At 39.2% G+C, this 15,463-nt stretch overlaps 1 long non-coding RNA gene across 1 annotated transcript in view; it reads right to left on the bottom strand.

Annotated features, from left to right (window-relative positions):
• LOC120771694 overlaps nt 1–15,463 on the bottom strand; it is a 117,008-nt gene that overhangs the window by 66,715 nt on the left and 34,830 nt on the right. The window contains exon 2 of the long non-coding RNA XR_005704996.1: nt 12,755–12,783. This is a non-coding gene — a long non-coding RNA (uncharacterized LOC120771694). The remainder of the gene's footprint in view (nt 1–12,754; nt 12,784–15,463) is intronic.

A 15,463-nucleotide genomic window follows, 5' to 3' on the forward strand; every position in this document is an offset into this window, starting at 1 on the left:
ATATCTATAAATTGTGTAAATATATGACTGACCAAAGGCAACTTCCTGTGAATGCGACTTACGGTTGCAATTCGGATCTTTCCGCTTCCGGCGCTGTTGCTGCCAACGACAGGCGACCAAAATCACACAACTTCGCTGGCTGACAAGATGTGTCATAGCGCTTTTTGTCGGCACTTTATTTGTTGTTGCTGCTGTTGTTATTGCAGTTGATTACTTCCATTTGCCGACGCGGACGCGCCTATAACAATACCCCACACACACACATACATGCTCAACGCATATGACTAAGTGTGAATTGTTGGGGATTGCAACACGTTAATAAGTTGCTGCAGCCACAATAAAAATAAAAATAAATTAAAATAAAAAAAATCTACAAAAGGCGTCGGCATGTTGTGCGGCATACGCTCAGCGGTGTGTGTATATTTTGAAATATGCGGTAAGGGCTGTCGTGCGCATTCCTTGGTGCCAGCTCTCTCGCAATGGCCTGATTCTGTGCCTGGCGCTGTAGGAGTCGTCCTCGACATGCCACTCACTCAAATGATATACAAAAATTCGCGGAATTTTTGAGTGAAATGAACTTACCGCAACATTTACTGCATGCAACGGCACGACATCGCATGACATGGCATGTTAGCCAGTTCATGCGCCTACCGCTATGCTACAATTTATTTGCACTTCAACAGATTACACATTTGCCATTGCGTTTTTGTCTGTTCGCTGCATGTTGAGTGTTCGTGAGCGCGTGTTTTCGGTTGGCGTGTGTGTGTGTGTGCTTTGGTGTGCCACAAATTAGTATGCCGCATGTGCAACTTAATTGTGGCACATCGTATTTTAAAATAGCTTAACAACTATTTTTGCAGGCTTTTTCCAAAACTCTTTTCAGTTTTTTCTAAATATTTTCGAGTTTTTTTACAATTTTTTTCAATTATTTACAAGTTTTCAGCGCAATTTTTCTTTGTTGATTGAAACTAATGCATTCTGTAATGAATTTAAACACAAAGCGCGTTAATTTATTTGCCACCACAAATCATAGGCTGCCGCCACACCGTCACCGCCACCTTCATCAGCGCTGTCGCCGTCGCTGCTGACACGGCTTTGGCTATAATTGTGCAGCTCAAGTAATGGAAAATTACATTTACGCCACAAACATATCAGATTTCATGGGAATTGCATTTGAAAATCGCCCTCCAGGTAATTGGCGCGGCGGCAGAGTGGCGTGTTGATGGATATTCTCCGAATTGAAGTGGACTTCTAATTGCAATGCAAATATTTGTGGGTGCATATGTTCATGTACTTATGTGAACTCATGTGTGTATGTGTGTTGCACACTTGTATGCAACTATAAATTAAGTTGTAATGAATTGTTTGTCATAGTCAAATTGACGTAATTTAATTTTAATAAACTCAAAGGATTGAAGGATATGATTTATTTGCGCTTCGTGTCTTTTAAACCGAAATAAATTGAGATTTGGACATAACTGCGCAACTTTAATAAAGTTTAATTTAATTTTTAGTACATAAATGCTCTTAGGAAAATTAAATTAATTGCCTGCCGTAGTCGTATATGTATACTTGTGAGTATTGAATATATTTGAAGCAAATTTAAATCCGTATACTTGGCGCATTTTACGTCCATCTCTTAAACTGGAGGCGTACGAAATACAGCTTGAGCAAGTGAACTGAAGCCGCTATACCTTTCAGCGACATCGCTATGCTCTAAGGACTAAAGAAAAGTTCCAAGAAGATTCGATCTTTTCGCACCAAATTTAGACCAGCCATGCGGCCCATTTTTGGCTTAATGGCTATGTTAACAAGCAAACTTCGCCACATTTGGGACGAAGAGCAACTTAAAGAGATTCAAGAGCTGCCATTTTATCCAGAAAAAACAACGGTTTGATGTAGTTTGTAGAACGGTGAAATCATCGGTTCATATTTCTTCCAAAATGATGCCGGTGAGAACGTAAACGTCAATAGCGACCGACTATTTGATGCCTGAAGAATGTTCTTTTTAATGATATTCAATAAACCCCATTAAGTATTAAGTTTCTTTGTTTTTTCTTAAAAAAAAAGTAGGGAACTTCAAAATGAATCGCCCTTTATTATACAATGCTAACCAGAAGAGTGAGTCAAGAGCATCTGTTAGAGAGGAGGGTACGTTTCGCCATAATCTTTCTCACAGTGACACTCTATTTGTGTCGCAACTGTGGTCACGGGTATTTCCAAAAGACCTGTACAACATGGGAAAAGCACGAACGCAAACTACAAAGGGAGGCGAGGGGAGAGTCAAAACTGACCTGCAATACATAAGGTCTGTCTTGGAAAACTAGATCTGAAATAGAAGAGGGGCGTGCTTTAATGGATACACCACTTACGAACACCTTACGACCTAAGAAAAATATACAAGGTGCGTTCCAAAGTAAACAGGTTTTTTCGGCAAAATCAATTTATTTTATTCAAAATAGTCTCTGTCTGTTTCAAAACAGCTTTTTGCACGGTCCAAAAGCATGTCGAACAAGTGATTTAGCTAGTTGGCTGGTATGGCCGCCAGTATGCCGGTGCAAGCCTCTACGTCTGCATAACGCTTTCTTTTCATGGGCAAATGCATTTTTCCGAAATGGAAGAAGTCGCACAGTGCCATATCAGGTGAATGCGGGGAGTGGTTAATGGTTAAAATGTGATTTTTGCTCAAATAATACCTCACAATGATGTCCTTCGAATGTTGGATTCTGTAAAATTTTCGGTCGTCAGTCAATTTGTGCGGAACAAACCGTGCATACACCTTTCGTAAGCCCAAATGTTCGGTCAAAATGCGATTAATCGATGTTTTGGAGATATTCAATTCCATTTCCATGAATTTCAATGTTGATTTCGGCTGACTTTCGATGAATTCATGCACAGTTTCGATGGAATTTCCGGTGATCACGGAATTTGATTGGCCCACATGTTGATCGTCATTTATGTCCTCACGACCACTTTGAAAACGTTGAAACCACTCGTGCACTCTATTACCGGATAGGCAATCATCGCCATATACTTGTTTCATCAATTGAAAAGTTTCGGTAAAAGTTTTACCAATTTTAAAATGTCATGAAATTCACACTGGACAATCGATAAAGATAGCAGGCTCTAACACACCAGTCGATTGACCCAGATAAACATACAAACCAATTTGGACATGTAACGAACATGAAAACAGATAAATCAACAGTGCGAAGTGATATAAACATACCAAAGTTCATATATTTTCATACAATATATAAGGGGTCTAGCCAAGCACCATTGGTGCACTAAGGTGTAATATTATAATATCCTCTTTTTGTCCTTTTTGATACGATATCATTGAATTTTTTTTCTAAATTCTATAGACAATAAAATTCTAGGAAGCTACCTGGAAGCGCAAGTCGTTTGCTTCACTCGAAATATATTTAAATAACATTTAAAAACAAAATATGCCTGGCCAGATCCGAGGCTCTCGATGAGGGTTAAGTAGTTAGTAACTTAAACAGCAAAATGTGCAGTAAAGCATATTCTTTTTGCGTCCGCACTAGCACTTTCTTTCTTTCTTTTTGTCATCGGTTTTAAAGCAAGCAAAAAGGTAAACTAAATGTTGTAGGTCCTATGGAGGATACTGAGTGAAAGATTAAAGCCCACCGTCAACAAACTGATTGAACCTTATCAGTGTGGCTTAAGACCAGAAAAAATAACAACTGACTGGATATTCACCGTACTCCATATCTTGGAAATGATCCATCAAAAGAGAATCTACACACACCATTTCTTCGTAGATTTCAAAGCTACTTTTGAAAGCAGGAAAACGAGCTGGCTTTATGCCGCTATTTCTGAATTTGGTATCTCCGCAAAACAGTGTACAGCTGTGTAATATGACGTTGAGCAATACCTAATGCTCAGTCAGAATCGGGAAGAACCTCTACGAACCGCTCGATACCAAACGAGGTTTCAGACAAGGCGACTACCAATCGTGCAACTTCTTCAATCTACTGCGGAAAATAATAATTCGAGCTGCAGAACTGAATAGAGCAGGTATAATCTTCCGTAAGAGTGTACAGCTGCTGGCATATGACGATCATATTGATAACATTGGCTCAACTACCGCGCCGTTAAATCTGCTTTCTTCAGACTGGATAAGGAAGCGAAGCAATAGGCGTTACTTCAAACTGAGTAGGTAAATGAGTAATAAAAGACTCTCTCGACAATCTAAGACCAAACTCTACAAGTCACTCAAAATCTGCGTCCTGATATATGGACTGGCTCGCTGTCAATAAAGAAGATGATTATGTTTTCAATGCAATTTGCATTGATATATAGCCTTATTGTATCACTTTACACTGATTTATTAATTGAAGCGAAATATTTGGCCCCTAATTAAGCCAATTATTAGACCATTACATATTTGAAAGAGGATTTAAAACCATTAGCTCCTGAATGAAATCGTCTTATCTGCCGCAATGGCGGCCATAATCGGCCACAGCATGTCGGCTTGTAAAATGATAAACTTAAATAAAACATCTCAATTTATTTCAACTAGCATGGCTTTCCGGTTTGCTTGTAAATATTATTGCTGTTGTTGTTGTTGTTGTTTTGGCAAATACCTTCAGTTGGTTGACAGTGACACTGAATGAAACGAAATATTTAAAAACACGAAGATACTTTGAAGTGCCGCAAACGAAAACTGAAAGGACATCATAACAGTGAGAGCTACTCAGCAAATAACGGTAAATGCGGAAAGGAGTAGTTACACTGCTAACTGTACTTATTGTAGCTTACGGCACTGAGTGGTGTTTGCGTGTGTTTATGTATGTATGTATGTGTGTATTCGGCGCTCTCTGACACAAGCAAACGCTTGCCCATTTACGAGATTGTCGTAAGTTGTTGTGGCAGGTTGCCAACGCAGAAAGACCGCAATGTCGTGCCATGTCCTGAGATGCCCGCAAACGCTAGGCAGTCCTTACGCTCCAGACCCTCTTCCCCCCACCTCTTAGCAACGGAATGAGTATGCTAGCTGGCCAACCTTCCGATCCACCAGCTTAGAGGCCTTCCTCCATTGTGAGCGCACAACTTTGGTTAGGACATTTTGGTGTAGTGAAAGCAATTAGCACTTAGGTCGGTTGCCGCTGGCAGGCTGGCAGGTTAGCCAAGAGTGTGCGGCCAGCGGCTGGCGGCATTGCCAAACCATAGACATACCGTCACTGCAAATGAGTAGCGTTCTCCGCACTACTTAACCGTTCGCTGGAGCACAGTGAATGGTAAATGCAACAACAACAACACCAACACCAACCAAATGCAGCGTGGCAATCCACGACGAAGCCAGGAAGCATTCGCAAACTGGTAGAGACGTTGACACTTGGCGGTTGGACAACGCCGAGCAAAGCTGCATGCAACAAACAGGCAAATGTCATAATGGAAAATGGAGCAGTCAGTATTCTGATAGGGGCGTGAGTTTGCAAGACGGCTTGCAGTGCTAGCTCTGCTGGTGTAAATGGTTAAAAATATGAGAAATGAAGTGTGACAAAAGCCGCAACCGCATGTTTCTTCCAACACCAGGAATGTCGGCAGCAACAACAATTTCTTAAGCAGGCACTGTCGCTTTTAGTAAGATCTTCATTTGCTATTTAATAAATAATATTGCAGAAATAGTTGTGAGAGATCAAAACTGGATGACTCTGAATGGCGCTTTTAATATCAGAAATGTAAAATAATTAGTGAGAGGGAGCCTTAATGGGGCCACTCCGAGGTAATCGGTTTAAGAGCTCAACAAGGTTGCAGCGTCTGTTCACGAGGAGGTACGGCTACAAGCGGACATCTGTCTTGAAGCAAGTGGCTCGCTTTATAAACGTCATAAACGAAACTTTTTTCTCAATATGGGGATGTGTCGAATCCTATATCCAGGAAATGCGATGGATGGGACATGGCTGCATGAAATATGCTGCATGTGGCGTTTACTACAGCTTACATGGGACGATTCACAAATTTCATGTATGATTTATGGTTAGTCGAAGGCTTCGACACCTTGTCTCCAGATTCACTCCAATGAGTGAAAGGATAGCCACAGCTCGTAAAACTAAATTCCATCACATCAGCCTAATATGTGCACAAGCCCCGACAGAAGAAATGGACGACGATATCTAAGAGTAATTCTACTAGCTCTTGGAAGAAGCATATGAGAAAGGCCCTCGCCAAGATGTTAAGATCGTGCACGGCAACTTCAACGCCAAGGTGGGCAAAGAAGGCATTTTTGGAAAACTTAGTTTTTACGACAACACCTTCGACAACGGAGAGAGGTTAATTGACTTCTCCGCGAAGTGTAACATGTTCGTTTGTAACACCAGGTTTCAGCATGTAAACACCCATAAAACTACTTTGTGAGTTCGCGCCAGTTGCACATCCCAAGTGCAGACAGGTCGCTATGAACTGGGTCCTTTCATTGGATGCGTGGGTGTCTTTACTTCCGTTATCCACTCGTGGATCTCGAAGGGAGGAAGCTTTCGCTGGGGAATCATCTTCTATGCGAATGACCTGGCTTAACCAGCACATTTGTTCATGGTTCCATCATCTTCGATACTCATCGCTTAGGTGGACGACTCCGAAGTTCTTGCGGAGAACAGTTCACTTGAATGCTCCAAGAGCTTTCTCATCTCGGGTCGGCATCGTTTCTAAGCCGTATAACAAGATGAATATAATCAGAGACTTATAGAGCGTAATTGTTGCTCGCCGAGAGTCTACCGATCACAAAGCAGCACCTGTTGGCAAGAGTTATTCTGCGCTTGATCTTCTGTCATAGATTTTTGGTGGAACTTATGCTGGTTCTGAGATGTACAAAGTATCTAAATTTTTGAAATTTTTAATTGCCAACAGTAACGTAGTTGTCAAGCGCGAGTAATCTTTGTATGTGGCCTGCAGGTACTTTGTCTTTTCCTCGTTTACCACAATACCAACCTCTTTCGATTCTTTTGCTATGCTTGAAAAGACTACGCTTACGGCTCTGTTGTTAAGACCTATGATGCCAATATCATCTATATACCCCAGTAGCATTGTATTTGAAAGTAGATAGTGACACTTGCAGCTATCGAAAAGACTAAATTCATTATACCTGGTCTATTGGGGCTAAAAAAGCAAATAGAGTAATTATATTCACTCACTGATTTAAATAATATATCACACATATAGTTGAGATATATCACATACATATATTCAACTGGAAGCACAAAAATCTTGAAATTGATATACGGGAGCTTGAAGAAGGTAACGGGAGTTTTTTTAGACGTTTGGTTTTCAATGAGGCGGTTGGTCTTTTTGACAGCTTAATTAATTTTTACTCAGTTTGGTTTGTCTTTTCAAAATGAGCAGATTTACTTGCATCAAGCTCGTCTCACGTTCCAGAGCCCAAAACGATCTCGATTTTCACAAAATTCACAAGCCATTATTAAGACAGCGATATTTCCTCAAAAAGTCACTGTTTTTAAAAAATAAAAAATACGCTATAGAGAAATGATTAATAACTTTTTGATGCCTGATTTGGTGGATGTGCTATAGAGAGCGATCTTTGGTGCCAATAAAACGATACTCTATGACAAACAGTCAACATGAGAATCAATTAATTGAAGGGAATTTTTGGTGAGCGCATAATCTCGCATCATGGCGTGACCTACAAGTTTTGTGGTGCTATGTGTAGTCGCCTGCCTAAATAGAGAAGTCTGAGACGATTGACGCCTTGAAAGAAACCATTTGGCGCATTATTGTCATTAGGGCCCCTAATTGCTGCAAAAGCGGTCGAAAATTGGGGCTCCCGGCTGGAATTTTTTCGCTCCGGCCACGGCGGTTATTTGCCGATATTAATTTTGGAACGAAATGCAAACCCCTATCTTTATAATGAAGTTGCATTCTTGGCCATAAAATTTAATTATATATACTATTTATTTCTTTTTAAAGACCACATGCGTAAAATAAATAAACTAAGTTATTCGTATATAACAGAATACTTCATATTCTTACATTTTACCAGGATAAGGACGGTCCATGAGGTTTGTTGGCTGTATGGAGTCAAGTTTTCACCCAATATTATCTTCTTTTGGCACACAGATACGCTGTAACCATAAAGTTAACTGGAAGTTTGAAAATCCACATGTTTTGTATAATATGTGGGGATTAATGGAAGTATTGACCTGATTCAACCCATTTTTGACACTTTAGGTAGCTTAATCTATTATCTCTACTTTGAGTTCAGATAAGGTTTCAAAAGAAAACTAAAATAGTAAATTAAAGTTTTAATTTTAATGCGAAGTTCGTCTTTAAATTTGACATTTAACCATTTCAGAATTTACAATAGCTTTCACTGAAAGCGGAGAATTTCAAATACAAAATAATGACCAACTAACTGACCCAGAGAGCAACAAAGTACTCGAACAAAAACCTAAAACCCAAAAAAACAAACAAAAATATTGCTGATAAGTTGGCCATTAATGTTGATGTTGATGTTTTTTAAACCTCTCTTACACTCATATTCATGTGTGCATATGTGCATCTGTGTGTGTGTAGAATGTCAGAGTTGAGTAGCAGCAGATGACACTTTGACCCTCATTTTCGACAACAGTGTTGCCTTGACTTAACCGACGTTTTTCCAAGGTTTTTGTTGTTGTTATTGGTACTGTTAACGATATGATTATGTTATAGACAACACTTGCAATAGCAGCAACAACAAAAGTGCTTGAAGTATAATGGCAATGAGTGTGCACTAAAAATAACAAGCAAGAATCAACGCAAACCATATAATAATATCCGTGTATAAGCAAGTTGGTGTAAGGACACTTACATACACATGTATATGTATGTAGGTTAGTATTTGTTTTCTGCAATACAATATTTACTTGAAATCAAAGTGCGGAGCACCGCAAAACTATTCGACCATCACCGCTTAACAACGAGCAACGAGCATTCCAGTCTATGAACTGATATGGCAACCACAAATACAAAGTGTTTCAATTACAAGTAAGGAGGGGTTGAAAGCGGATGGAATCTCAAATAAAATTTATTTTAGAAATTGTATCCTTATGAGATATAGCAATTTTATAAGCCTTGTACCTATATACAATGACTTTCAAACGGACATCGGGGCGATCGTTAAACACCATTTCAAAATAAATACAATAAAATCGACTGATTTCTTAAATTAGAAAACCAATTACCCGGAACTATCACCTTTTTTGCCATTTGAGGCGCTTAAATACTTAACAATACGTAAGTTCATGGATTAAAGCTCTATCTATGTTACGCTTATTGTACGCTTCGGAAAAAAACATCTACCCGAGGGCATCGCTCGTTAAATATATTGTCTGAAATTAAAATACCAGAGATTCCCGAAATATTGATGTATAATGAACTATCTACGAGTATGTATGTATATCAATATCGTAAAATATCAACTCTAGGGAAGCAAACCAGTTACCCGAGGTATGTCTTAAAATTGATGGTCAGAACACTTTTTGAATATTTTTTGGAGGGTAGGTGAGTTTGCATTTTGGTATCAACCAAATCAAAAGTATAAATCTATGAAAGACTAACCTTAGGTACATATGTGGATGTTAAGATGTATTCAGAGTTCAAAACATTACAATATCTCGATTTTTTATTGGCAAGCGGGTCTACGACTGAACCTAGAAAAGTGTTCACAAGAAAGCACAAAATTCTTCAATGGAGGTTCCCTTCGATAAATCGTGAAAGCACAAAACAGAAAAAAGAGTGAGAAAAGCTAGCAAAGCTTTAAATGCATGCAGGCAGATGCTCGGAGGGCTGTCTCCCTCTCTCATGTCTTAGACAGCAAACTGCTGTGAAAGCACAACGCAGAAGAAAGAGTGAGAAAAGCTAGCAAATCTTTAAATGCATAGATGGTAGATGCTCGGAGGGCCGTCTCCCCCTCTCATGCACTGGTGCTATACAGCTATTGCAAGATCAATTTTGCTTTGCGGTGCAGTAGTATGGTGTACAGGCGTACGGAAATCCACCTACCGGAAGCCAATGGAAAGATTTCAGAGGCTCGCTGCTCTGTGCATAACGGGACCTTTAAGAGCAATTCCAACGGCGGCTCTTGAACTGGTACTAAACCTGTCACCTATAGACATGCAACTGCGCAGTAAAATCGACGGGACGACTACTGACGATGGGAGAATTTACATATAAAACCTTCGGGCATAGCTAGGTAGGCAATAGCGGTCGGGAAAACTACATGATTCCACTTTTAAACTGGGAAACGGGTTTAAAGTAAACATAGAAAAAAATGGCTAGCGTAAAGGTATGTTAAGCAACACTCTAAACATCTATAGGGATGGCTCGAAATTGGAAGAGGGAGTTGGTGCGGCAATACGCTGTCCCGAGTTAGACGTAAGGCAATCTTTTTAGTTGCACATCGACGATCTCGACAGAAATATGGTGAAGGATATCAAAACCCTATGGAACGAGCTACCTGGGTGCAGAACACCAAAAGTCATGTGTGAAACGGTAGATCGGAAGTACACAAGTTCCATATTGGTACTCGATAAAAGAGACATGACGGGAATACTAACTGGTCACTGTTTGCTGGCTACACATGACCGCTGACAGGCTGACAGGTCGGAAAGACTGCAGGCAATGTCTACAGCAGGGCACCAGGGAAACAATGGAACATCTCTTGTGCACTTGTCTTGCATTGGCAAGACTATGCTGTAAGCATCTTGGGTCCTTATGGCATGATGATATAGCAATGACCCAAAACTGATCTATACCTAGCTTATTGGCCCACCAGATTAACCTAACCTAACCTTATAATGGCTTGAAAGACGGACGCACAGGGCAATGGAGACGCTACATAATATATATATATATAAATGATCAGCATGACAAGCTCAGTCTGTTTAGCGATGTTTTTCTGTCTGTAAATACGTTAACTAACTAGTCCCTCAGTTTTTGAGATGTGAATCAAAACTTTTACACACGTTTTTTTCTCCTTATTTATCGGAATCGTTGATATCAGACAACTATATCATGCAGCTGTCATTCAAATTCAAAGATTGGAATCAAATGCTTGTATGGAACATTTCTTCATTTGACGAGATATTTATATACAGCTATACTAATTAACTGATCCAGAGATATATCCCTCTACCAAACGTTACTTGAACAAAACCATAATATCATGTATACAACATGCTACACGGGGACAAAGAAATATTGACCAGGGACCAAACAAACGAAACTTACCATTTTGTTCTTGTTGTAACAGACGAGGACAACAAGAGTTAGAGATTATGGCCATTTTTATGAACATTGAACTAATAACAGTAAGAGTTTCCCATTGGAAAAATAGCTTGTCTACAAAACAAAATTGCCAGCTGCAAGAGGTGGATCAAGAAGGATAAGAAGAAGAGTTAGTTAAATAATAGAAGATCAAAAGCTGCAGATTTGCTACGCTTCAGGCTAAAAAGGTTAAAGGGCGAGTTATTGCGAAGCAGCAGATAATAAGGGCTAAGATACTTAAAGAAGCGTATGAAGGAGCCTCTCTGCAATATAAAATGTTCGTATTGGCAAACTATGTGCGTACTTAGTAAGCTATTGTAAGTTGTAAATGCAAAAGGATAGCTCCTCTAAGTTTAGGTTTCAATGTGTTAGTGCGCCATTTTTCCACATGGTTTATTGTGATTTATACATTTACATAAGGATACTTGAAGAAAACTATAAATTCGCTGTAAAGTGTGCGTGGGTGCAATAAAACGACTGAGAGATGACTGCGTTGAACTCGCCGAATGCATTGAACCTCAAGCGGTTACAACTAGGAATTTACACATAAACATATGTACATACAGAGCATACAAGCTTTACTTAACTCCAGTGACCGCACACAAACTATTCGAGTCATTTTTAGTGAGACTACACCGTCACTTGTGTGTGTGTAAGTTGTAGCAACAGTCGGGGGTTAAATTTAATGAAGCGCGAATTATCGGTTCAATGAAATACATGAGGCCACGAAATGGACCAAGAAAGTGCACCAGACGCACGCTGCTGTCTGCATGCATTGTTTCTGTTGTTGTTGCTTTTGTGAAACGATGGTGACGATGAGTTTACTTTGGCTTGAGCTGTTGATAGCAACATATTAATACAAGCTTGTAACATGACGGGCTGACCAACCGTTACTGTGTCCGAAGTGTAAGCGTGTGAGTGGTGGGTATACTTTGTGGAGTGTTTGTGAGTCTTTTTGCCTGGAGTCAGTATGAATTGATTCTTTCAATTTGGTGAAACACGGGAAAAAGTCGAAGTTTGGGTGTTACGACTGGCATTGTTCTTATTATATGTACACCAGATGGCTGAAAGCAGTTCCACATGTGAATTTATATATAACCAAATTGATACGATCTCTTCAGACTAGCTAGATTTTTTTTTAAACTATTTGTAAGTAATCCATATTGTTTACCATTCGAAGTGCAGAATGGTGAAAGTGCAGAGTGGTTTCAAGAATATGACGTCAAAACTGAGCAAGAATCCGGCGAATGACGCTAAAACAAAGAACCAAAACCAAAAAAACAATTGGCTAAAGGCACTCAAAGCGATATCAGCCTAGCCTTATAACAAGTCAGTAGCCTATTTATGATGCGATATTAAATATTCTCAGTCCGGGTCAAATTTGATCAGTGCGGGTATAAAAAAATCAAGTATCAAATATATACATACAAATTTACTATATAAAAAAATCGTCAATAAATTCATGACTTACCCTCTTTGCGCCACAAATATTCTGATTACCTAAAAGGAAAAGAAAAAAAAAACTTTGTTTCAATTTGTTTTTTTTTTTTAATCAAAAGTATTGTAATAGTAAGTATAAAGTCTAATCACATTCAAATGGATTTTTAGTTGTATTTTTAAATCAGATATCGCACCTAATTGTACTCAGTTTAAAACGCAATTGAGTAATTGCTTCATTAATGTTTAATTGACTATGAATTGATTAAAAAGCCTCCATACAACCCTATCAAATATGAAGAAAATATTGTTATTGCAAGGAAAAAATTAGATTTCATTAAAAGGAATAACAAGTAGCTTATACAAGACGGTTTTTGGGAACTTAAGGCTAAGTTCGGGAGTAACAAAACATTTCGTACTCTTGTAACTTGAAAAGATTAAGGATCGAGAAATTGTTTCAGGTGCTGATAAAACTTTATATTAAAAATCGTCTTTAATATCGACCCGATTTTATCTATTTTTGCCAGTACCACAAATAATGGGTTTCATAAAGATATCTCACAATCAAATTATGTTTAAATTAGTCGGGCGGGTCCTGGGATATGCGACTTCACCTAAAAATTTGCGGTGCCCATCGTTCAGTTTATACCCAGGTTCCTACCAAGCTCTCTGATACCATTTCAAGTGTAAAATTTAATGTCTCGTGCGTATTTGGTTATTGATCACACTTTTAATAGTTTCTAACTGTTTAACAGTAACATTGTATTGGGAGTGAGCGGAGCTATGCTCCGAATTGAATCGTTTTAATACTGTCGATAGGGGCTCAGAGCCATGTGTAGAAAAGTTTTCTGATCGCCATTCACTTGGGAGTGGCCAGAAACGATTTTTTTACATATGGCTCAAGCATCTCACGACTTCCGGTCTTTGACCAAGTATCCTCTGGGTAGGCTAAGAACATCTGTTTGAAGGCGAGCTTAAGTGAGAAGGCAAAACATTCCTCCCCAGCGTTGTGCACTGGGTTTGGGACCCGCCACGTAAAAAAACGCACCCAATGAAAAAGAAGAACAAGCCCGGATGAAAGACCTCCCTTCTACAGACCTCCTTCTAAATCCCAATTTAGTGCTAAGTTATGGTACGTTATATGTTTTTGGTTAATGACGTTTTCTGGGTGTTGTCGTAGTCCGATTACGCCCATCTATGAACTCGTACCCGCATATCAAGATTCATCAACATATCTAACTTTTACTTAAGTTACAGCTCACACCAACGGGGAAGAACACAGTCACCTGAATTTCAACTTTTCTCGTCATCCTGCGCTGTCCGCATAATGAGTTACGGTCGAAAATATGTCAAAATTTTCCTATAAATTTTAGCCTACGATAGCAAAATACATTTCATTAAATTATTATTTTTTATTCAAAATAATTCGTTTCAAAGATGACACACTGATCATAGCCTCTCTTCAATGTTTCAATACCATTTTTGTAGCACAATTACTCCTTCTCTCCAAAACAGCCTTAGTTTCAGCGATCACCTCTTCTTCCCAATGATCATTCTTTTAAGATCTGAGATCAAAAAGTAGTCGCCTGAGGAAAAATTTGTCGAATACGGTGTAAGTAGAGGCAATTCGAAGGATTCTTGCTAACTTGTGACCCTCCAAACAATTCTCCGAATCAACAACTTGTTAGGGCGCAAACTGCTGCGGTAACCACTTCATCACCGATCATTGATGGTTGGTTTTCCTGAGGTAGTGTACGGAAACTCGTCTTCAAGCCAAGTTTTTGCTTGAACTATATTTTACCCCTTCAAAAAGAAATACTTTATCAACACAAAAAAATTCCCTGTTTTCTTTTTTCACATTAACAAAAATTGCTTCACACAAAATGATATCTAATGATCCGACAACTGTCAAATTTATTATATGAAATTAATTCTAGTACCACCATTTATGTTTCAGGCTGGGAACTTTTCAATTTGCCTGTTAAATAGACAGACAGACATTCAGACTTACAGACGGACATGACTAAATCGATGCAGCACATCATGCAGATCACTTGTATAAACAGGGTTTGTCCGGAAAGTAATAGAACTGAGTCAATTAAAAAAAAAATTATTGGACCAATCATTACAATTCTTTCACAACTTTCAAAATAGGCTCCTTCCCGGCCTTCCAAAAAGGTAATGTGCCACCGGAACACGCCATTTCATGCTAAATCAACATCTGGGTAAGCTTGCTTGGCCATATCAAACGTCTCTGTCGCAGATTTACCGAGTTTCACACATAATTTAATCGCGTACCTCTGCCTAACGAACGCTGCATTTTCGGCTTGCACGACTAACAGAAACACGTCGCGCAAGAATGTTTGTCCTGACTCTCCAGGTGCTCGGAGACACCTGACCAGGCGTTTGTTCGTTAGCAGGGACGCCCTCTATCGAATCTAGTCTGTGCGCGCACGCTCCGAAGTACAGTTGCGGCGAAAGAGTCCTATTACTTTCCGGATATACCCTGTGTGCTTCATAGTTTCTCCGACGTTTCCTTCTATGTGTTACAAACATCGCGGCCAAATTAATATACCTTGTTCGGGGTAATTTTCTCAGCAAATTGAGTTATTTGGATACCATACATGTAAATGAAGTAAAAGTTGACATTCTCACTAAAATGACAAGATCACTGATAGCTTTTAAAAACCCTCTTTTGGTAAAGTTAAGCTAAGGACCATAATTAACTGCTTGGTATACAGCA

The sequence above is a fragment of the Bactrocera tryoni genome, chromosome 3, assembly GCF_016617805.1.
Source record: "Bactrocera tryoni isolate S06 chromosome 3, CSIRO_BtryS06_freeze2, whole genome shotgun sequence".
In the NCBI taxonomy this organism is placed as follows: Eukaryota; Metazoa; Arthropoda; class Insecta; order Diptera; family Tephritidae; genus Bactrocera; species Bactrocera tryoni.